The 25,176-nt window shown below is 41.9% G+C and overlaps 1 protein-coding gene across 6 annotated transcripts in view; it reads left to right on the top strand.

The window, feature by feature from the left end:
- The first annotated feature begins 9,062 nt into the window (after window positions 1-9,062).
- The window catches only part of ptprfb (protein tyrosine phosphatase receptor type Fb), a 194,967-nt gene continuing 178,853 nt past the window's right edge, over window positions 9,063-25,176 (top strand). For all 6 annotated transcript variants that reach the window (XM_080777291.1, XM_080777295.1, XM_080777294.1 and 3 more), the window contains exon 1: window positions 9,063-9,596. The gene's annotated coding sequence lies outside the window, so the exon portion shown is untranslated. The remainder of the gene's footprint in view (window positions 9,597-25,176) is intronic.

Here is a 25,176-nt window from a genome sequence, read left to right on the forward strand (position 1 = left end):
AATCAGGCATCACTGTCAAAAGGAGCTTTGGGATACGGCGGTAATGGCGGTCAGCTAATAACCCCAATGTGAGGTCTGGGTTAGCAGTGGTGGCACATCAACGGGGGCTGGCTCAGTGCTGCCTGTCAGGAACCATTTACCACAGGCAGCTCTGCGCCTAATGGAACATCTGAGTCAATAAAAACAATCATCACCGCCAATCCCACTGAAAGCAAGGAAATCATTTTAGCTGGTCAAGGAAAACACGCCCGAGGTGCTTGAATCTATCTGTCCACGGAGCATCTTGATGTGCACTCAGATGGACAATCTATTACAGTCCAGCATCTTTTGTTTTGCTGTGAATACATTGACGGCGTTGATTCTTTGCAGCTGTCACGTCAAGTCAAGTCAATTTTATTTATGAAGCATGTTGAAAAACAATCCGTCAACCGAGGTTGACAAAAACGTTACACAACAATGTTACACAAAATATACAAAAACACATAAAATACAAAGTTATAAACAAAGATCAATAACAGAGAACATAGAGGTTTAAAGCCACAAGAAAAGAGTCAAAGCATTACTCCATGGAGTAATCCGTCTTTCTGTCAGACAGACAGACAGACAGACAGACAGACAGACAGACAGACAGACAGACAGACAGACGTGTAACACGGAAGCACAAACAGCAGCTTCCTGAATTAACTGAGTTTATTTATGAGGATCTCCTGCTGCTTTATTTCAATTCCAGCAGTGCATGATGGCATTTTTGGCCGGGGACACACAGAAATCCATGTGTTGTACTCTAAATAGAGTACAGGAGTCAGACATGATCACTAGCAATGTTTTTTCATCCCCTGCCTGGCTTAATGAACTGCTCACAGCATCCATTCAATACCCCCTTCAACCAGGACCTGCATCATGCCTCCGAAAGGTCAATAGCTGGACAGTGTCTTTGAGTGGCTTTCTTCCTCTCACTCTCTAAGACCCCCTTAGGCTAATGGTGTTCAATGGAGAGCCCCCCGCATGACATTCCCTAGGGGCCGTTCCCAGATATCCGCCCATGATACCTAATCTGAGACCATTAGCTGCTCCTACCAGCCATGAAAAAAATGAAGAAAACAGCTCTCCAGCATCCAAGGAATTAAAAATTAACCAGCTAATATCCATTTGTCTGATGGCTCGCTCCGCCGCGGTTGAAACTGCAGATTCCCCTTGTGGTGGTCTGTGAGGGATGACTCGCGGAACCCAATCTGCCTGGGGAAACGCTGACAGCAATGGCAGGAAGGGGCAGGGGAGTGGGAGCCTGTCCATCACATCCATCAACAACACTGGCTTACCTTGAGAACAGCTGGCTTAGTTCAGAGACAGACAGACAGAGAGACTAAAAGAGAGAGACTAAAAGAGAGACGCACGCACGCACGCACGCACACACACACACACACACACACACACACACACACACACACACACACACACACACACACACACACACACACACACACACACACAAAGATATATGAATTCTGGGTAAGGATATACCATATCCTATGTCATATAGCTGCACTGAACTATAGGTCTTGCATTGGGGTGTGTTTACTGTTTACAAAGCCTTCTGAGCTGTGGATTTAATTCAGTGAAATACCGCGATGGGAGGATTCACTCCATAATCTTACTGACAGCCATCCCATCCGCTCTCCGCTGACATGTTTTTTTACCTGTGCCTTCATCCTTGGGATGGAAATGATCACATAGTGATATTTGTCAGGTGAAAGAAGCGCTGGTTTCTTTATTTAGTAACGAAGGCTCCTCTCAACAGCATGTGAAATATGTGGTGTGAAGGTTGGCCAATGGGCTCACAGCTCCAAAAAGTAGACAGATCTACAAATAAGGCTACAGCTTTTGGTTTTTTATTTACTTCCAAACATTCCGTGCAGGATTATAAACGGTGCAAACCTGTGGAAAACTAACACAAAGATAAATAATAATACTTGCCAAAAGCAAAGTTAAAAAAATAATAGGAAAAAATAAATAAACACTTCAAGTAAATTAAGAAAGTAAATTAGAGTTAATTAAGGAAAAACAACAAACCAAGGCATTTCTCTTTATAAGAACAAATTGCTATCGTATTTGCAGATGATGCAAAGCTTTTTCACTGCGAAAATGAAAGTGTGCTTCACCAAAACACACAATGTACCTCTCCCTACAACAAAGCCGTGTTAAAGCCCTTGGCACTGTCCTCCATGTTGCAGAATGTAAAGCAATTTATGCTCTTTGTCGCCACCTCTATACTCTCCCAGCTCCCTTGTCCTCAAGGGGCTCGTCAACTTGCTGGCAACAGCGCTTCTCTCCTTTTTACCGCTGAGTGGCTAACTAGTCAAACCACAAAAAGGAAACAAAAAAACAAAGTGGATGAGGAAGATTTTCTTCCCCATCACAGGCTTGTTCCTATTCCCCATCCCTGTACTGGAATTTTCTGCCTTTGATATATATATATTTTTTTAATAACCAAAGGCTCTTTCCAGTGTTGCCAACTCACTGAGTTTCTGTAGCCTTCATCTCATTCCAGACCCCTCTCAGCATTGCCCCCCCCCCCCCTCTCTCTCTCTCTTTCTCTCTCTCTCTCTCACACACACACACACACACACACACACACACACACACACACACACACACACACACACACACACACACACACACACACACATACAATCTATTTCTCTCTCGCTCGCACGCACGCACTCATCTCATTGTATTCTCTCTTTTAAATCTCATTTTCTTGAGAAAATGCTACTTGAGCCTTTTTCTAAGAAAATGTCTATGACTAATGCATTTCTCTCACTACTTTAGAGGCAACCTTGTGACCATGTGCTGTATAATGCTTTTCCATCATCATATCATATAATGTCCACTTTTAAAAGGAATTTACATGTTATCTCTATGATTATTTGATTGTTAAGTCAACTTTTATGAATGTTACGGACACTCCTAAAAATGAAAGCAAAAGTTCTTATCATTTATGCCATCAAGAGCTTCTCCATTGACATTGGATTACATTCTATCTTTGACTGATAGAATGCTCTTTCAAGCCTTTACGTTTTAATAAGCTCAATTTAAATTCATTCATTGACGGATAATTCTGAACCACAAATTGTGCCTATATGATGTTATTGTAGATAACAGCCACCATGTCCACAAATCTGTACTTCATAATCAGTGTTGCAGCTCTGTTTGTCGCCAAGGCATGATTCTCTAGTTTCTGTTTTTTTTATAGATATTAATACGAGATTACGTTCAAATATCTTGACTTAGCAGGGCAAATATTTGGAAATGTGCAGTGTGTTTTATATTTGAGGCTATGATTTTCTTTCTGTAGACAATATGGAAAATTAACGAACGAGATTAAAAATAAAGTCTTCAGAGCATACTTTAATTCATTGGTTCCCAACCTTTTTATACTGAAGTACCACCTCAGAAAATATGTGGCTCTCCAAGTACCACCATAATAACTGATGTTAAACTACAGGAGCGTAGACCTGCCCTTTTTGTTCCATTCCTAAGCCAATAATGCTGCTGCTCTGACAAAACTCTAATCACTAATCAGCACAACTGAACCAATTTCTAATGTGATTAATCCGTTATCAAATCTTCTATTAACGGCTAGGTGTACTGTCATGCTCATTTCAGCACTGCTGGATAGCCTATTTCAACCAATTGCTTGGTCAGAAGAATTACCTGTAGTAATATAAATATTTCATTCCACTTTTGTCTTTTTGTCCTCCTTTTTTGGGCGACTCCTCTGTACCACCAGAGGGGGGCTCAAGTACCACCAGTGGTACTAGTACCAGTGGTTGGGAACCTCTGCTTTAATTGATATACTTTAAACCTAAGATTCACATCACGGAAAATACCAATACAACATGTTTTCATACCTGTATTGTGCCTGCACTGTAATTTATTCCTGTTGGAATCAGTGTTGGCAAGATTCACAGTTGAGATCACATCTCATAACTGTAATCATTAACATGTTTGGCTGCATGTTGGTTAATGATACAACTATGTCTGCGTGTTCTCATAATTAAATTCCTTTATTTATTAACTGCTGCTGTGAATCTTGTGCTGACATTGTGCTAGAGAGTTATGACATGTAAGTGCCTTATCCTATCATTACAGAATGAAGACACACTCCATTGTATTCACTGCAGCTTTTTGTGTGGTTGATGTTTCAGTCCAAAGTCCTGTTCTCACTTCTCAAGGTGAGACCCTTCAAATTCAAGGTTTTGTAATATCTCAAATTTACTGATGTAAACGAGTACAGTAGGTGAAAGTATCCCTACAAGCTTCAATGAATTGCAGTTTAAAAATAAAAGGAAAATGTAGAATAACCAAACAACAATATCACTCACTCACATACATACATACATACATGACAGTCATACATGACAGTCATATATTCACAGTTATAAAGCGATTGTGCCACTGTAACAGCAATAGAGTGTATTTACGGTCATAATTCCATGTGACTATTTCAGTCAAAATGGCTGGCATACAGAGTATACTCTGAGCTCCAAAACAAACTTATTTTTAAACCTCAAGTGAAATATAGTAACTATGAGGTTAGACGCCCCGGGCATTTCTGCTTTATTTGTTGTAGAGATAGGAAAGGTAGAAGAGAGAGAAGGCTGATATGTAGCAAAGAGCCTCAGGTCATTTGAACCCGGACCGACAAAACCTGGACGGACGGACAAAACCTTATTTATGTTGTTAAGTTATGTGCTCTTACCAGGTGAGGCCCCCCCGAGATACCCCTCACTACAGACTATGTCTTCATCTATACAAGATGAGCAGCCAGTATGGTGACGTACACATATACCCATTCCAATGTGTCATCAAAAAAGTAAATCTATGTGAGTAGATCTCTGTGAGCTAGAAAATAGCGTTTGTGCAACAGCCTAATACACACACATATTAACTGTATATACGATGATTCAGGGTGCTACAGTACAGTACAGTACAGTACAGTACAGTTACCCACACGGTAACTCTGTAATTTCTCAACCATTTTGGACATGGGGCGGCTCGCCAGAACCGGGGCGGCACCCTGGCCGCTTTCCTTTGGGTCTGGAACCCCCCGAGGACCCCCACACGGAGTTGCACCACTCACTTCACACAGGTGTGATTTTTATTCTACTATCTATCTATCTGTCCTATTTTCATACTGTAGTGCTGCTATGAGAACTCAATTTCCCTTACATTCAATCAACTTTATTGTCACAACACAATTACAGGTAACAGTGAGGTGAAGCTCTTTTCTTGCTTTCACATTTGGAGCTCAGGGAGCAAAGAGAAAATAATTAGCAGAAAATAATTATTTGCTCAGACACTGACGTAAAATTCTCCATTCATTCTCAATGGGAATTTAATGTTTGTTTAAGACAAAGTTTGTGGACGGTAACTAAAAGATGAGCATAAAAATCTGGAGTCATATACTGTACAGATGACGGATGTCAAAGGCTGACCACATGAAGGTCAAGATCAATGGAGCCAATGCTACCTTGATGTTGATCCCGAGATCCATGTGATTTGATTGTTACGGTGTGGTTCTACAACTGTCTGGTTGTGTCTGGAGCTAATCTCGCAAACCACAGGACCGATCAGTGTCAAGTTTCTTGCGTGCACACTGTCACTATAGGCCACAGAAGTACACCTCCACTCATTTTGTTTCACAAATGTTTTATACTTTTTGAAATATTTTACTTACATTTTATAATGGATGGAAATCAATGGGGCCCTGATTGGGCTGAAGCTTTGGAGTCTTACATCCTAAATATGTCATACAAACATGACTGACGGCAGTGATGACTGATGACACACACTGGCCACATGAAGTATGAGATCCACACTGGAGCAACTTCCCATGTGGATGCCGACAGCCACATGATTCAACTCAATTTAGAGACTGACTCGTGACTCTATAGGTTGAATATTATGGTCAATTCCAGCAACATGGGATGTCTTGAGCCATCTATTCATATAGTCGAACTATTATTCCATAATTCATCCAAATAACAGGGAGCATGAAATTGTTTACTGTTGGCATGTAGTACAGAAAATACAAGTTGTTTCATCATCTGGAAAATCGGATAAGAATGTTTGCCGTGTTTATACCAAAAGAGAGCAATTTATTTAATATCACATTCATCTTGATATTTTTAGCACTGAAATATGGGCATATTTTTCCTGTTCACTGTTCAGTTGGATGATGAATTCACTCAATTGTAACTTGGCTGTCTCTAGGTAACCTCAGTCATAATTAATGTGCAGTTCTAGTACAGCCACCGTGAATTGGTTACGATAATATATCCATTATATTAAAAAAACATAGTGCTGTCCAAATAGTTGGGAGATTACACATAAACGTGCATAGTGTATGAGATAGCTATAGATGCTGTTATGCAAAGCAAATTACATTACCATAGGTGCATACAGTATACTGTTAGCGTAGGTGTAAATCCCTACAGTATCTCTGGCAGCTTTAGAACCATAATCTACCGACCGAGCAAGAATAAAAATTATACGAATTGATACAGATCCACCCCCACCCCTCCCCCAGCACACACATATGCACGCACACACGCACGCACGTGCGCACAAACGCACACACACACACACACACACACACAGACACACACACACACACACACACACACACACACAAACACACACACATACGTGTGCGCATGCGCATGTCACGTGCGCACACACACCCCTCCCATTTTCTTATCAATCTCCTCCCAACTAGCCTTTCTGTGTCCTTTGTAAGGTTGTTTGTAGGTCATCTGGATTGTAAACATGAGATGTCGTCTGTCTGTAGAAAGAAAGGGCTTCATGTTGGTCACCAAAGATAGGGAATAGAATAATTGCATTATTGAGCAACCAAGAACTGATTCTTCTGTCTGGAACCTGCATATTGATGGTTACTGCACTCCTGTGCATGGATTGGCTTTGTAGTGACCTCTTGTTTGGCGCTACACAATTGTGTGGTGATCAAGGTTACTATATTATTCCTCAGCTAATGACATGGCAGAGTCTTTTGTTTGTGCCTGTTTCTATGTGTGTACTGTATATGCAAAAACATATCACTTGTGGGAGTATGTGACTGTGAATACTGAATAGAATTTGCATGTCTGGCTTCCCAATGTGTGGGAGACATTAATTGTCTTGGTAAAAAGCCAACAGATGCAGACAATGATTGCTACAGTTATTAGGGTGGTATAGCCAGGTTCTGCCAAGTTAATGATTGAAAATGATAAGGTTAGAGGGTGGAGCAAATGGGTTGTCAGAATCCTAAAGATTGTCCGGTCCTCATTACTGGGGACACCAAAACCTCTGACAGTGTTTTGTGTCCTGCAAGTTCAAGTGAGACGCTTGAGTGCTCAAGCATTAACAGCCAAGCTGCACTGTAAGCACAAGCCCTCTCTCTGGCCCTCTCTCTCTCTCTCTCTCTCTCTCTCTCTCTCTCTGCATCACCACTCCCATACAGTACGTAAGTAACACTGGAGCCAAAATGAAATCCTGAGTTCATCCATGACTGTCTTTAACTCTTTATAGTACCATTGAGAGATGCAGGAGTTTGATGCATTCAGGTAACATTTAAACAACGTTTAACACATTTGCAGCAGTGCACAGTATGGCATTTAATGGTGTAATGGTATGTCTGTACTGTCCTACCTACGCAATTTGCAACTCTAGATTATTTTATAATGGGATGAATCTAGAGTTGCAATACCCTCCATTGACTCCCCACTCATCCAATTTCACCACACTCAAACTCACCAGCATTGCAGCTGTAGTCCAAGCTTGAATTATCCTCTTTCAATCTGCCGAGCTTGTTTTTCATAAAAATCCCCCGTAGATATGTGATGAGCTACTTTCTGTCAAGAAATTCTGTGCAAGTGATTATTTTTCTAAGTGCTGGAGTTTGGAAGCACTCGTCGTAAGTCACTGAACGGCCCTGCGTACCACCTGTTTCGAATTTGCACATAATGCAGGAGGCAGCAGCGCGACCCGTTAAAGAAAACGAGTGCTTCCAAACTGCAACACTTAGAAAAAGAATCACCTGCAGAGGATGGTGAATGGTGCATTTATATAGTGCCTTTATCCAAGGCACTTTACAAAGATTGTGCATTACATTAACCCATTCAAACACACATTCATACACCAATTGCGGCGGAAGCCATGCAAGGTACCAACCAGCACATCGGGAGCAATTTGGGGTCCAAGGACACTTCGACATGTAGACAGGTGGAGCTGGGATTCGAACCGCCGACCCATGGATCATTGGACGACCTGCTCTACCTCCTGAGCCACAGCCGCCCTATGTCTTGACAGAAAGTAGCTTATAACATCACTACGGGGGATTTTTATGAAAAACAAGCTTGGCAGATTGAAAGAGGATAATTCAAGCTTGGACTACAGCTGCAATGTTGGTGAGTTTAACGTTGTTTAAGACAAGCAGATCGCAAACGCAAATTGGATGTGTGGGGAGTCAATGGAGGGTATTGCAACTCTAGATTCATCCCATTATAAAATAATCTAGAGTTGCAAATGTATGTCATGGTGGGACAGTACACATACTTCATCATGGCTTCATCATCTCACAGCCTTTGTCTCAGTTTAACAAAAATGTGTGTAAAGCCTATATAAAGCTGAAATATAATTACTTCGAGTTGCTCTGTAGTCTGTGTAGGGATATACACTGTTCACTTCACTCTAAATAGGCCCAATTCAGTCTGCATATAAAAGTAAAACTGATGACAAAATGTAGAACAATTAGGTGAAAGAAAGAAGTATGCAAAAAAACAAGGGTTTGTAGCTTAATGAGTTTATTGCTCGCATTTTGGACGTTATTAAGTTACTGCGGGGTGATGAATGGACACAACCGAGGCGAGTGTAACCGAGCGAATCCGAAAATCCTAGTGTGCTCAACCTGTGTATGTGTGTGTGCGTGCGTGTGCGCGGGCGCCAGAGCAACGGGAGAAGCGTGACTGGGGCAAGAGAGAGAGAGAGAGAGAGAGGAACCAACCAACTCCTGCCTGGCTTCTACAGCGCTCTCCGGGAGAGTAATATGCGAGCGAGTGTGTGTGTTCGAAAGAAACTGTGAACAGCGTGGTAGAAAATAAATCGACTCAACAAATATTTAGTTGTCTCGTCTGATAGACAGACCAGGCAACAACAGCAACAAACAAGAAAATAAAGCCGTTCCTTCCTTCCAGCGAGAGTCGGGAGCTGCCTGCCGGGAATAGAACTACTGTGTAGTTGAAGCGACACGACCCTGCCTGGCCGTGAGTGTACCCGTACAGTACCCGGGATTGTACCTACCTACCGCGTGCTTCTCCGTCTCGCACTGGACTGGACTGGACTCGTATCTTTTATTTGTTCCCCCACGTTTTCTCTCGTCTCGTCCGGTTGGGTTTTGAACTATTTTTTATTTTTTATTTGAAAGTGGATTTTTCTTCCCACGCTGCACGCCGAAGACGGAACTACTAAACGAAGTGCCGTGAGAGAAAGAAGGAGCAGAGAAATGCTAACGGCGGCCACGGAGTGCCGGGGATTCAGTAAGTAATGTCGTTATCTCTGTCTGTCTGTCCCCACTTTGAACTTGAAGCGTTCGCTCCGCAGTACGACGGTGTCGCTTGCCGACAAGACAACTGCCGACCGTAAAAGGTATTTACACAAGGATGATACGGTCGGACGACGGGGTATACGCAAAGACTAGCTCGACAAGCTCGTAGATTACAAGAACTGTTCTTTTCGGCAAGCGACACGGCGTCGTGCTACTCCGAAATATGAGAAGGAATTAGTTTTCTCGTTTTGTACAACTCTTTGGGAAGCGACGCGATTTTTGCGCATGCTTTTGCACATGTCTAAATATTGTGTACAAATAAAGAAGAAAAGGGTCAGCGCTGGGCATTTCATGGGCTGACCAAAGCAGCATGGGTTGTTCAGCTCATCTTCACACAGCCAGCCACGCATGCAGTTTGTTGCCTGTTTGTTGAATACTGTTAATGTGCAAATGAGAGCAAGACCCTGCTAGAAGGAGTCACACTGAAATGAATGCAAAGCGTGGTGTTTTCTGTCACAGTAAGCAGGCACAGCTTCTACTGTAGGAAGAAAAGCGCCCCATTTTCTAGATACGTGCACATAAACGGTGGATTAACATGGGCAGTGAATGCATAAACATTTTTGTTAATAACAATATTGAGTGGTCTTATGTCTGGAGCGTTTTATTCCCGCAGAGGAAACCCGCTATAATATTCTCTGTGAAAAGTACAGCCCCTGTGGTCTGGTCTGGTCAGGATCCGTGGTTATGTGTATGGGCTTGTGGGCATGGGATTTGTTGTAATTGCTATATAATAACGATATAGTATATATATATATATATAGTATTTTACTGGCCTAATGTAATTATGTAATTGTATTCCTCCAGTGAGTGTAGCAGTAGCAGCAGCTCTAGGTCAGTCTTAGTTTCGGGTGAGCTGGAGTGCGTGTGTGACTGCCTGAGCACCCCTAATAAAGACAAGGGCCCCATTGTTTTTCATTGATACCTATCACATCAACTGGTGTGTGTGTGTGTGTGTGTGTGTGTGTGTGTGTGTGTGTGTGTCACTGTGTGTGTCACTGTGTGCCCATGTCATGTTTGTGTCATCACTAAATCACTATCCCTGCAGTAGGGCTGCAGAGAGACAGGTTCGACACCACACACACACACACACACACACACACACACACACACACACACACACACACACAAATCTGTTTTCTGCAAGGCAAGGCTTTGAAAATGTGAACCATTAGTGAATGCAATTTTTAACATATGTTTTTGTGTCACACTGCACCGCTTCCTGACATAGAATAACGTAAAGCTTTAACAAGATTAAAAATCAGGGAGCGTGTCTTCACTGAGGCTATATCTCGGGAGAGGTTTTCAGCATTGCATCAGTGCAGCTGCAGCCTTCTGTGGGTTTATTTAAAGAACAGATTGGAGACCGGTTCTGCTGGGTGCTGTTGAGTGACACTGTGAGGTAGTCTAACCCTCCGGCACCACCACCCACCGTCCATACATGACACAGATTATATAGCCATTGTCCACAGCACTGTGGACAGCCCTAACTGTGAACCAAACTATAACGGGAATGACAGAGAACAGTATTAGTTTCTTGGAATTGCATCAGAGGCTTTATGCAATTCCGTACTGCATGTTAAGGTTGCACGCCTTATTCGCATTCTTACTAGTTGCCAATTAAATGACTGAGGTTTTCCCTTTTGCCAGACATTATCCAATATTCTAATTTCTATAGACTACTATTGTTCGAGAAGGCCTCTGATAAATTCACTATTCCCTACTAAAAGTGTCAGTCAGTGGGTAAGGTGTTTAGATTCTTTACATCAGTGGTGGGCACCTTTGATGATGGACAGGGCCACTATAGACAATTTACAATTTAGGCATTTAGCAGACGCTCTTAATCCAGAGCGACTTACATTAAGCAAGAACAGTAGTAGTTCAACACTCACTCCAGAGGGCCACATTGCATATTACTGTCGTATCAAAAAATTGCAGATTTGAGCTTGTAGCTTGTTTTGAGCTTGTAGATCAGCTATTTTTGCTATTTGAATTGAAATCCTGAATTATTTTTTGCTATTTTTGAATTGGAATCCTGAAAAGTAACATTTCTATTTAATTTCAAATTCCTTTAATTATAGTTATGTTAACTTTATGAACTAAATACATTACATGTACATGTACATTACCTACATACATTAGGCATAACAATATAACTAGAAAAAGTGCCCCTCGTGGCACAGGTCTCCACCAGGCCATGTCAGGTTGTGGCCTCCTGGTGGCGCTATAATAGGCCAATGTGAAAAGTGAGCCATTTGTTCTTGTTTTTGATGGCAGTTGGATGATTTGAGGCATTTTGTTCCAAAAATGTGTTTTTCAAAAATCCACCTGTTGGTGGCAGTGTGGCACTATAACAGGTCAATGTGAAAAGGGTGGGATATATTCCTCAGCCTAGTAGGAAAGTGCGTGAAAGATTTCACGTCAATTGCACGCTGCGTTCATTTGGGGCTGAGGTTCATCGTTGGCATCTAGGGAGTGTGTGTGTGCAAAGTTTGGCATCAATCATGTTAGCGGTGCCGGAGATTAGCTGGTAACGGACGGACACACACACACGGACGAGTGCAAAACATACTCTCCCCATGCCTTCGGCCTGGTGGAGAGTAAATAACAGTTTAATACTACTCATTAAGCTACTAATTTAGACAGAAGTAATTAAAGCGAATCATGTTTGCAACTTTGCATGTTTGGAATTGTAACGTCTGAAAATTGTAAATACTATATCAAATATTCGGATATAATTATAAACCTGAGGGCCACATTAAGTGAAGCTGGGGGCCACCAGTTGCCCATGTATGGTTTACCTCAATGTGTAGAATACAGTAATTAGAATATGGGTGCTTATTCTGTTGCAGAAGCCATGTGTTTCATTTCATTACATTAGGCACTAGGTGATGCTCTCTCCTGGTGCTCTCTGGAATTGGGCCAAAACATTTCTACCTCACCTATTTTCTGCATCTTTGTTGTTGTAGGCTAGATATTTGATCTCTTAAACCCATGCATGTTAAAGGTCATATTTGTTACTGAAGATGCAGGATTTTTCCATGCTAGATTAGTAGATTTGTTTATGTTTGGGACCTTTACTGAATAGGCAGATAACAGTTATAATTCATTCAGTTAAGAAGAGAAATAAATGAAATACATTTTCAATTCATCAGCGGTATTTTAGACCTGAGCCAGTTGAAGTCAGTTAAATTGTTCAGGCTATAATGGGTATGACTTATTCCACTTAATCCACACTGTTCCCAAGGGAGGACTGAATGTCCCAGAATGCATCTCCTCCTCCCTGTCATCTTTTCTCACTCGCCAAGAGGGTCAGCAGTCTAGCCAATCTCTCCGTTGGGCATGTTTTTGAATACAATGAGGGGAAATGGTGCAGTCATTTGCCAGGGTATTTCCCTAGCTAGCTATACATGCAATCCCCAACCTCTTGCAGAAACACACTACAGCTACCATTAATTAACTGTCTTTTCTTTGTTGTTTCACCTGTAGCGTTGTTTGATGTTAATTAAGCTTGAATTTGCTTCATGTATGGCCTCAGAATCCAGACTATGATATCTTAATGGCTATTGTTGAGACTAACAATACCAGGCTCACTAGCTTACTTGTAACTTTCTTAGTGGCTCTGTTTTGTCTAGCTAAGCTGAGTCTGTATCCCAGTGGACTCTGGTTCCTGCCCTCATAGTCATGGTTGAACAGACGTGCCATAGCCAAAAGTAAGCCAAGTGGACGATTGGGATTTGGATTGCTTCCTTCATTGCTCCGTGCAAATCGATTGACCCTCTCACCTGTTTCCTTGTACACTTGAATGAACAAGAGAGGATACAGAGATACCACCCTGGCCTTCTGCATTACTATGACAAAAAATATTTCCATGGTTTGAAAAATCAGAGATACCACCCTGGCCTTCTGCATTACTATGACAAAAATAATTCTAATCCACTGTTATGGCAAAGTCAATGTGGAGCAATTCTTTTAAAGGTCAACCCCTCCCCCCTCCAATATTACTACTATACTTGTCAGCTTGTCAATATTTTTTTCAGTCCAATATACAAAGAGCAGATAGGTATCAGTCTAGGTATGTCAAGCCATTTTCTGATTGGCTTAATTTCAACATGATGTGTTTGTGTGCAGCAGGCCATGTCCATCACCCTCTCCTCACCACTTCTAAGTTCTAAAATGGCTCAGTGAGTACACAGTGAAATCTTCAGTGAGTAGACACTACGCAGTGAAATCTTCAGTGTTAAAGTCCTGGACGCGAAAATTCTGAAAAATGCATCAGCACAACTACGGAGCCCTGGATTGGCCAGTGTTTAAAAAATATTGTGTGCAGATACCTTTAGCCGAATTTATTTATTTGTAATTGTAACTCAAAGAGTGTACAAATGTAACCAAATAGCATTAACCATGTAAATCCTATATAACGCTAGTTGACTTGGCACTAAATCTCAACACTGATTACGTGACATGTTGTGAGCTTATAGATCTGTATTTTTACATAATGTTTGTTCGCCTATTATGACATGCCCAATGCCGTAATGAGGACAATAGGGTTCATGTGGTTAATTATTTCTCAGAGTTAAATTAACAGTGAGGACTTTACAATGTAACAGCGACAGAGGCTGGTCCATTAGTCTCCACACGGATCTATATGTGTTTGCATAGTTGCATACGTGTCTGTGTAGGGTATTTCCTAGGAAGCCCAGGCTGGGGCTGTCAGCCAGAGCATCTGCCTTAGCTTCCTCATTTGCTGGTTGCTCCCTGGCAGGGTGATTGGCACTGTTAAAGAGCCTCAGCCCTCTGTGGCCACACGTTGAAAAAACCACTCGGCACAAACCTCTCCCAGCTGATGCTTTCTCATGGTTTCCATATGGGCAAAATCTGGGTAATTTCAGGGCCCTGGAGTTCTAATGAGAGGTTTTGCCCATAGTGTGTTGGTCTGTGGTGGGCGGGATCAACGTTTCTGGGCTTTATGAGGGATTATAAGTGCTCCGAGACGCCTTGCTGGCCCACTGTCAGGGCGTTGGCACAGAGGAGCCCAGAACTATTTTATTTAATCGGGCAAACTGTTTTGAACGATGGCGCTCTGGGGCATGGCAGATAAAGACTAAAGAGGCCAGACTTTAACCAAAGTTTGAATCAAAGGCTGCAGATTGGGTAAGCTACTGAAGGCCACATCCATCGGATAGAGGACACTGCTTGAAAGAAAGAACTGACACACATATACGTTAGTTGAAGACATTATGTTTTTCCATTCAGTTCTGAATATAATACATCTCACTTAGTTTGTCAAGTAGGATGCCTTAGGCAGCTGCTATTGGCCTATTCAGCATCCCATCCCCACTTAAAGACAAGGCGCTCTCAGTAACACGCATGGTGGATTTTTAACAATGCCTGTTTCTTAATGTCAGCAGCGCAGAGGGAGGGGTGATTTAGTACACTGTCGACGAGGGTAATGCAGGAGCAATTTGACTGCTGATTGAAACCAGCTCTCACATTTCAGAGTCCACTGGTGGCATTATAAACCATTTACACTGATGTTTTACAGGGTATCCCTGTATTTGGGGTAAGTGGAAACAGACACAGGATCCAAAAATGGCCTGAGCCACTCCCAGTGGCCTATTTTTAGCCATCTTTTATGTGTGATTTTTTTCCCCCTTTTCTTTTAAAGATTATGTTAACGCCTCCCAGTTAAACCAGTGATGGCAGTGAAAGGTCAAATTGTAGGTTAATCATAAGTCTGGTTTTCATTTTTGCTGAATGACCCCCCCCCCCCCCCCACACACACACACACGTGTTCACACGTACAGCTGTTTTGCACATACGGTACTGTACTATTGTTCGTTTTTTTCACCCTTTTTCTGGAGAACCGGAGTCAAAATCCTTGATGCCTTGTTGTTGTATAAGTAATATTCATATAAATTAAGTCTGCATGACTTTGTGTGTTGTAAGCTGCTATTACTAGTTGGCAAGCCAAAAGAGAACTCCTTGCTAATCTGGGCCTAAGAAAGATGCATATCAAATATGCCCCACTTTTACCCCAAAATGCCTCCTTATAGAAGGCCTTTTTCTGAATAATTTAACTTTATATGTAAATGCAAAGTTTTTCAGGAGTGGTTGTAATAAAAAATAAATGTTAGCAATCAACAATTTCCCACGGGAGTTGAATTTCAAACTTTTAATACATTATTAGACACCTTTATGAACACACTGGTAAAGACATTTCTTGGTAACGATTTAGTTCCCAGATTTTCATAGGTTTCCCTTACTACTTGTTTTTATCAGTACTAGTTAAAGAGGAATTTATTGCAAAATAACTATCCCCTTAATGTGCTGGAGCCAATATTAGAGATAATTAAGCCTGACATTTTCAAAAGTGAATGAGCACTGTTGAATAAGCAACACTGCTGCCCCTACAGTATTCTCAGTGTTTCCAGTCTCTCTTAGGGAGGAGGTTTGTTAACAAGCTGGATTAACAAACTGTGCATGAAATATTAATCTGGTTAGTGTTATGTATAATGAATATGACTTTTGTTTGCATCAATCTCAGCTCTGTGTCAATTTGAACCACTTTGAACTCTGCGTCCCTATTTTGGACATGTCATTAGAGGTGAACATTTTCCAAGAACAATTTTTCCAAAATAATCTCAACGCATTCCAATGCAATGTGTTCACATTATGCTAACTATCCAGCAAAGTGAATAGATTCATTTTGGCATTATATCTGACAATAACACAGGGCAGTGCTTTAACAAGACATGAGTCCATGAAATCAGCCATAGCTTGCTGTACCTGATTGTGTGCACACAGGACATACAAACGTGGCACGCCTCCAGATTACCTTTGCAAACGGGTAGCAAAATATGTGTTTGCACAAGCATTTAACAATAATATTTCTACAATAATAAAACATCATATATATGATTAGCTGGTAGTCTTTGGCAGTGTTAATGAGCTGTGTAAAGTTTGTGTTGTATTTTGTCAAGGTTGGAAAGTTGTAGGCCTACTTTGTTTATCAGTCTGCAGTCAAATCTAAACTATTTAGCAGGAAATAGGCTTCTTGACGGTTTGAATAGGTTATCTGTATCATGCTTTGTTCTTTGGCTTTGGAAGTTCTTCTTCTTTTTACCTTACCTTTCTTCTATAATGTGAAATGTATGACAAAAACAGATAAGAGCTTTGTTGTCTGTCGTTTGAACCGGAAGTAAAATTCGGCCATTCCGTGCCATGGTCACAGCTGTGTTCTGACGATCGGATCATTGTTATGGTTAGCGCAACCTTGATGTTTTATTAAGCTCCGAACATCATACTTTATCCCATTATGAGTCACTAAAGACCGTGTGAACGTGAACAGAGGATTTTGGCTGTTTCTGCCATGAATGCTAGTGGTGGCTAGCGACGGAAGCTATAATTAGGTAAAAATATTCTTAAAAATAATTTGTGCCATTGAAAAAACAAACGAAGTCATTGCAAAATATAGTCAAAAGACTAAAGACTGCAGTCCTGAATGAAGATGTCCACCCAGGCACCAGCCATTATTTTTTAATAAGCTTAGCTGGCACCAATTCACCATTTTCTCTTGAAGGCACCACACCCTCAATGTATCCTCAACTTTACACCAACTGGCACTTAGCCCAAATTCAGTCCCTGCCAAATGGCATTACGTTTTTTTTGGGCCACAGAATAGCTTTACCACGGCGAGAAATATAGGCTAACCTGACTATGATATTCTACACACATCAGTTAGCTCGTCATTAGTATGCAAGGCAAAGCCTGTAGTCAGATGTAGAAACTCTATTCATCTGCCTTTTTACCATCTCAGATGGGTCCCAAATGGCTTTGCATTCTTACCACGCATGGTATCTAATTAAAACCTTCGTTGGGCAAATGCACAAAAAGTACATTGTTTCACTTTCCCCAAGCCTTGTTTTATCATATAAAACAAAGAGGTTTTTTTGTATTTTTTCTTTGTACTGTATTGAATTGTGTAAAAGGCAAGCACTCCCGCATTGAACAGTGCAGGCACGGGGTGGGTTTCATCCAACCACCACTTGTGCTCGCATGGTGAAACCTGTTACCTTTTTAGTGGATGGTAAGGTTACCCCCTGATGTTGTACAAGGAAACAACAGGAAGGTGCAACGCGCGTGTCAGGGCTCACCGCCCCGGCTGTGTTTTTGCCCTGTCAGCAGAAGTGAGTGGATGACGTGCTCTTTCATTTCAGACAGCACCGGTTGGGGACAAATGGAGCAACGGCTCACTGGCCGGTGTCATTTGTTTTGCTTGTCATTGTCAACTCTATTCTATTCTGGGGTCTCTTCTAATTAGAACACACACAGGAGCACATGGATGCACGCACAAGCGTAACACGCATGCACACACACACACACACACACACACACACACACACACAGATGAAAGGCTGCGCGCCCACACTGATGCAGATGATCATGTGAAGGTCAAACGGCAGACAGTCTTATCAGGGCGGACTTAAATGTCACACGATACACCACCATGCTTCAAAGAGGAGAAACTGTGACAAATTCATGTCGGTTATGTAGATTAAACATTGGGTGCGGTGAACAATACACTGAGTCTCTCATTCAGCACGGCGCGGATTGCTGCATTGCAAGAGAATGATTTAATGCCAGCAGGGCATACAGGCACATGGTGGTCGCTAGTGCATCTGTCCTTGGAGAATATCAGCCATGTTAGTTTTTTCTGGTCTTTTATCTTTTTTGTACTTGCAGTACAATTAAACCTACGCAGATTGCAAAGACAATCTTGGCAATTGCAAAGGTGAATGTGAAAACAACAATTACAATGCTATATGCAGAAAATATGTTGTCTTTGTATGTTGTCAGATACGGTCATGTGTGGCTTGATGTTGTTGTTCTCAGCTCACACGTTGCATCTCGTCTGACAGATAACAGCACTATAGCTTTTCTCTGTCTTTTTTCTTCCTCTTTCAGTTCCTTCCCTCAAGGGAGTCTCTGTCCAAGCCATTACCATGGCTCTGTTACAAATCACTGTTCTACAGGCCCATTGACAGTCAGAGCACGAGGAACTCAGGTGCAGAAAGTGGAACTGCCCATTAGGTCGGCTTCACGGTACCTGTACTACTTTGTCGAGCCAGTGCTTTTAGCCTATAGGAACAATATGTCCAGTTACTGACTTGATGTGTTGATTGTGGACTACTAGACCTGCTCCGCCCTGCAAAGGCAAACAGCAGCAACACCTTAACCGTTTCTCTGTCCACTGACGATCATGATGTCACAAGAATTGTGTTTGTCTTTGTATACCCATTATATACCCAATATTTTTTAAATGTTTCTGGGCTGGCCTTAATTCCTGTTACTCAATTTCATGAGTTACGGGATGATGACTGACGATTGTAGATGCACTGAAAGAAAGCGCAAAAGTGAATGGCAGCATTGCTTGCATTCGCCCCTGCCCCGCTGATGAGGCAGATGGAGGAGATTTTTAGGGAGTGGGTGGCGGGGTTCGGGCGCAGATGACAGCTCTGCCTCCACAGGGGGCCACTACAGCTCAGGCTCCCAGAACACCCTCTGTCTTCCCCCTGACAGGGCCACCGTTCCATGACCGTCCATTAGTGTTGACAGCGTGTGACAAAAGGGGTTATGGTCAAGCAAGGAATGAATAGACAGGGAATAAAGAACAGCATGGCTGCGCCGCTTATTATGAATAATCATGTATTGTGGTTTTTGTCTCTGTAATTAATAGGCTAATTGTAGAATGGATATTAGAGCATGTCATTTCATTTAGTATACCTGCTTGCCTACTCAGACATAGTAATTGTAGTTATTTTGACATAAAGGCCAAATTTAATAAACATATTTCTGAAGAGCCTCTCCAACGTCTTTTAATGTTTGTTTAGAGCACTTTTAACGAACATAGAGTGGAAGCTAAGTCTATGGACTTTTAATGTTTTTGAGTGGTGCAACCACTCCTACAACCAGCAATGTCCGTGTTCACCTATGTGTTTACCTATGTATGTATTAATGAGCACGAGTATGACTGAGTACCAGTAGGGGCGCTGTTTGCCAGAAACAGAGAGAGAGATAGTATTAGTGCTGCACTATTGCCTGCTACTGAGAGAGAGAGAGAGGGGAGTTGCACCACTCGGTTCACACGGGTGTGATATATATATATATTTTTTTAGCTTTTTTACGCTTGCGTTGTCGCAGCCCTCTTGAGCAGACCTGTCGTTGATCCAGGCGACAACTTCTGCGTTAATCTCTGACCGTTTGGACCTTTAGCCTTTGTAATGCTTTTAGCGAGTCGTCTACTATCACTTCTGTGGAATCCCCCTGAGGATAAAATATGTTCTACTTCTACACTTTTTTGCACTTCAAAGAATTAGACATATTATTTTGAAGTCACCCACTAATGATTTACATACTTAACAGAATAGTATACACATTTATCTTTTTATCTGTATTTTTTTATTTGTTTATTTTATTAGGGGCCAAGCCCGAACTGGCGAAGGCCCCTATTGATTTTCTATTGTTTTTTCTTCTTCCGTCACTTTTCTGGCTTTCCTCGAAATTCGGCTATATGGTAGTGTCATGGGATACGGTCAAGAACTGAAGCTCACAGTGATTCGTCAAAGGACCTCTGACCTTTAGATCTCCCAAATTGATGATGAATTATATGATCCACTCTATCCACTCCTGACCAATGACGTCGGAGATAACCACTACTCCCACTTGAAATTGCATTTCCATTCAGGAGTCTGGTCCCTGCTAATGGCTCGTACACACTGCACGATATTTGCTCCGATTTTGCTGTCAGGGACCATTTTTGGCACTCGCCGACAAAACTCCCGGTCTGACACAAGATCGGGCTTTGATCGCCAAGGTTTTGCTCGCTGTGTGTGAAAGGCTCTGCGAGAAGATATAGCGCCGATAAAAGCACTCACCGACACCTTCCCGACACGCGTGCGTGTCGCACACATAGGGAGAGAGACAAGTTATTTAATGCAAATCAAGATTTAACATCCTGTCTCGCTATAGCGCACGTAGGCTATCACAAACTTTTCGCCCTGTGTAGCCTGGCTACTCCTGTGTGTGTGTGTGTGTGGCGTGAACGGTCTCAAGCTTGTAGCACGGCATCCTGCACATGCGTGTCTGCGTGAGATGTCAAAATTTATTGGAACAAAAAACAAATGTTTAGGGTCTGGATCGCATCTTGGTGAACTCTTGCATTGTGTGATGCCTATCAATCGTTTAGTGTGAAAGCCACACAGATACAATGATTTTGTATTTTATGTTGCAACTATATTTTGATCAAAACGTCATGTAGGCTACGATCCAATTATTCCTATTGCCTGACTTGACTTGAATCCCCTGCTGGGAACTGGATTCATTGGCAAGTTGTGTCTGGAATGTTGTTAAATGTAGTGATTCAATTATAGCCAGAGACACATGACACCAATTGAAGGCAGGTGACTCAGATGAAGGTAAAGCAGGAATTCAGGATGAAAGAAGTCCTGAGCACAGGCTGTAAGAGGGTGCTGTTCCCACACTGTTTGGTCTAACAGATGGATGAAAAGATTTAGTGAGAGAATACTTGTAAGTTATTTGTCGCCAGCAGCTTTGTGACAGCTTTGTGTGTGTGTGTGTGTGTGTGTGTGTGTGTGTGTGTGTGTGTGTGTGTGACTGTATGAGTGTTTGTGTGTGTGTGTGTGTGTGACTGTATGAGTGTGTGTGGTGGCGCGTGGGGCAATTTTGAAGCAAGTCTTAGGCTCTCTAATTATCAGTTAGTGATTGTAAGCTAGCCTGATTTGAGGCATTTTGTTCCAAAAATGTGTTTTTCAAAAATCCACCTGTTGGTGGCGCTATAACAGGCCAATGTGAAAACGGTGGGATATATTTCTCTGCCTAGTAGGTATGTCTGTGAAAGATTTCACGTAAATTGACCTATAGCTAAACCCCTCCTCAAACTGCTATGGTCCAATCACAGCTAAGCATAACATGGGTTAGACAAACCTCTCCACCAATAGTTTTCCTATATGATAAAACATTGTTTTAAAAACTAAATGTCACATGACACACATATATTTCCAGTGCATATGGCAGGCTTTGTTGACGGATTTGGAAGAGATTTTGAAGGTCTGGTTCCAAAAATGAACCAGTATTTGTATTAGTGTAAAAACCATGATATTTACATGGGAATGAATGAGCCCGGCTGGAAAGTGTCCAAGTGGGAGAGGGCGGGGCTTAGCTAAAGGTGAATTGCACGCTGTGTTCATGATTTGAGGCTTTTTGTTCGAAACGGAAAGTGTTAACAAATAACAATGTTAGCCAATCAGGATGGAATATGAAATATCAGATCTGTCTTGAGCACATGACTATAGAGATGCTGTGTAACGATTTGCAGGATTTTTGCACAGAATATGGAGGAGTAATATAAAAAATGTGTTTTACAAAAGTCGGCCTCCTAGTGGTGCTATAACAGGCCGTTCATCGTTGGCATCCAGGGAGTGTGTGTGCAGAGTTTGGCATCGACCGGGTAAACGGTGCCGGAGATTAGCTGTACATAGACGGACGGACGGACGGACGGACACACACGGACGGAGTGCAAAACATACTCTCTCCCCATGCCTTCGGCCTGGTGGAGACAATAAACAAGTTTCAAGCTTGCAAGTCGCTGATGATATTGTGTAAAACTTACAGTTGCAAATAAAATGGCACTTGTGTTAGTACTTTTTGTACAATCTAATCTGTCATAGCTGCCATCTAGTGGATGATTAGTTGATTGCACATTATAGACCGACATAAGCCTACAATAGTGACGCAACTCACGCAGGGGCTCTGTAAGGACTGAAAATAACCTTGCGTTTTGTGTGTGCGTACACACACGCACATAGGCGTGCACACACACACACACACACACACACACACACACACACAGAGCCACAAGCCACAGCCACCTGCACAGAGTAGTATATTTCAATAGATTTAGGAGGGGTCCCTTCCTTTCATTATGCTGTTTGTTAATAAAAGTCAGGAAATTCATCAGCCCACAATCGGTGGTGACATAGGGAGCTGGGTTTAGTCAACAACGTTTTTTAATATCTGAGAAATGTCCTCACCACAACCCTGTATGTGTTCTTTCATTGGTATTAAACATTGCCAATAGTTCCCTTCTCCCTGTCATCTTTGTGAACACCATCCTGGTGAAAATGTGTTTTCTTTCATGGAATAGCAATGATCGTTACATATAAGGCCAATACATTTCAAATGGGACAAAAGTCTTCCTCCCATTCTGCTTGGATGTGGTACATTTCGGCTTTTCCTTGTATAACTTCGCAATTTCCTATGATGTTGGTTTGTGCAATACACAACTCCCCAAACCTGTTTTAGATTAAAAACAGCTATTTTCACAGAAAAAGTGAAAGGTTTGCATGCCTGAGTATTGTGACCAGTGAGCCAAGTGGGCTCCAGATAGACAGATTACACCGAGCTGGTCCCATCAGTGGGCTGTCAGTATCATGGTCAGTTTCAAGGTGATATTCACCTCAAACTGCTTTACCATTTCACTTTAAGTCATAGCGCATAAATAATAACTCCTCTCATTAAGTAGACTACCCATCAGCCAATTCTCACTAGTGTCCTAATAGCCTTTTGTCTGAATAAAATACTTGCAATGTGAAGGGAAAAGTGTTCTACTGGAAATAAGCTCAAGTTGTTGGACCTAATGTTTCTACTACTCCAGTCCATTCTCCTACTGTATTCAACTGCTGTATAGGATGCATGCCCCAGATCCTTCCTTCACTGGAATGGAAATCCAGTGACCTCAATGAAAAGTTGTTCTAGACTCTATATATGGACTATGATAATATAAATTATATGACTTGGTTGCACAACATTACCAAACAAAATAAGTAATTTTCAAGGTTAGGCAGTGAAGCAGAGCTATAACATTATGGAATATTCCGAACTGCAGAAAGAAAGTAATATAATATTGCGATTTTGAGGTAATAATGTGGTTTCAGTAAGATTAGGGGGAATTAATTTGCCTGCCTGCATGTTGTAATAAATATAACATATCATTATGGAGCTTGGATGAAAGCTTATTTCCTTCTTCAGCATATAATACAGATGCAGCTTCTTTCCGTACGTGGTTTTGTGTTCTCAGACACACAATAGACTAGGAATAGTAGGGATGCACCGAAAAGGAAATTCTTGGCCAAAACCCGAATACCGAATATAGGAAACAGTTGGCCGAATACCGAATATGAATATGAAAAAGATATATAATATATATATATATATTCCTACCATTGCTGTCATGGCCGTACCTTAAAGCTACCTGATTTATGGCAAAATAAATGGTTGTGAAAAATAATCACTATTATGGGTCCATTTATTCAGCTCTTTTGAATGCATTAATTGCATACACTATTCGGTGATATATTTTCTGCCTATTTGGGCCGAAACCGAATAGGCCGAAAATTGTTTTTTTTGCCATTTTCTGACGAATATTTTCTGCGGCCGAATATTCGGTGCATCACTACAATAGACATTGCATAACATGAACATACTGTAGTGAAACACACATTCACACCACCACAATGAATGTCGTTTCTGGTGAAAACAACGGCCAACAGCAGGCGCTGTGATACTCGTGGTCGGGTTTTTGCACCACCGACCGAGAGAACAACAACCGGTCAAGGCACCACACCATAGAGTTATTATACAATAGAGAAGACACCCAGAGGAAATCCTGAAGCGCAATGGACATAGTGGCCGAAGAAGGTATTGCAGTTTGGTAAGGTTTTGCCCTCAAACACATGAACGCGCACTAGGCTCCGTCCACTCTGCCGGTCGCTCGCGCGTTCATGTGTTTGAGGGCAAAAATCCAGAATGCACAGGGCTCCTAAACCGGAAGGAGGAGTGGATTCGCCTCATGCGCTTCTGAGCAACTCAATGCAAGTGGACGGGAGGAGAACTTGGGTGTCTTCTCTATTGTATATATACTCTAAGCACCACACACAGCATGTTGTCATTGTAACATCCGGTTACGGATATTTGGCTCTTCAAAATAAGGGTTGCGCGCGATAAAACATTGGCAATGCGCGATAGATAGATTAATTCAGCCTGGCGGTCAAACAATGCAGCACAAACAGAATGATGGCACTCTGGTCGTCATCACAACAGCCCTAGCTGTAAGAAAACAAGCCATACAAACATCAATCTGTCCTTGTTAGGCTACATTTAATTCTTACATACCGCACTGTGTGGTCTCTTGGCATAGACTCCCGTCAGCCTTCACAAAAAGCAGCATGATGTTTTCTATTCACTATTCGAGCCAGACTATCTCTTGTATATGAAAATATAAATATTAAGGGTATATAATATTGCTAGACACTAGAGAAGTGCTTAAATGTTCTCTGAGGGAATAGAGACGGACCTTCAAGCAGTAGTACCACTTGTTGTGTCAAACCAGACACACAATCTAAACATCCCTCCAGAGCAGGGAGACCAAATACAAC

Source organism: Protomyctophum bolini (genome assembly GCF_963924005.1).
Source record: "Protomyctophum bolini genome assembly, chromosome: 12".
In the NCBI taxonomy this organism is placed as follows: domain Eukaryota; kingdom Metazoa; phylum Chordata; class Actinopteri; order Myctophiformes; family Myctophidae; genus Protomyctophum; species Protomyctophum bolini.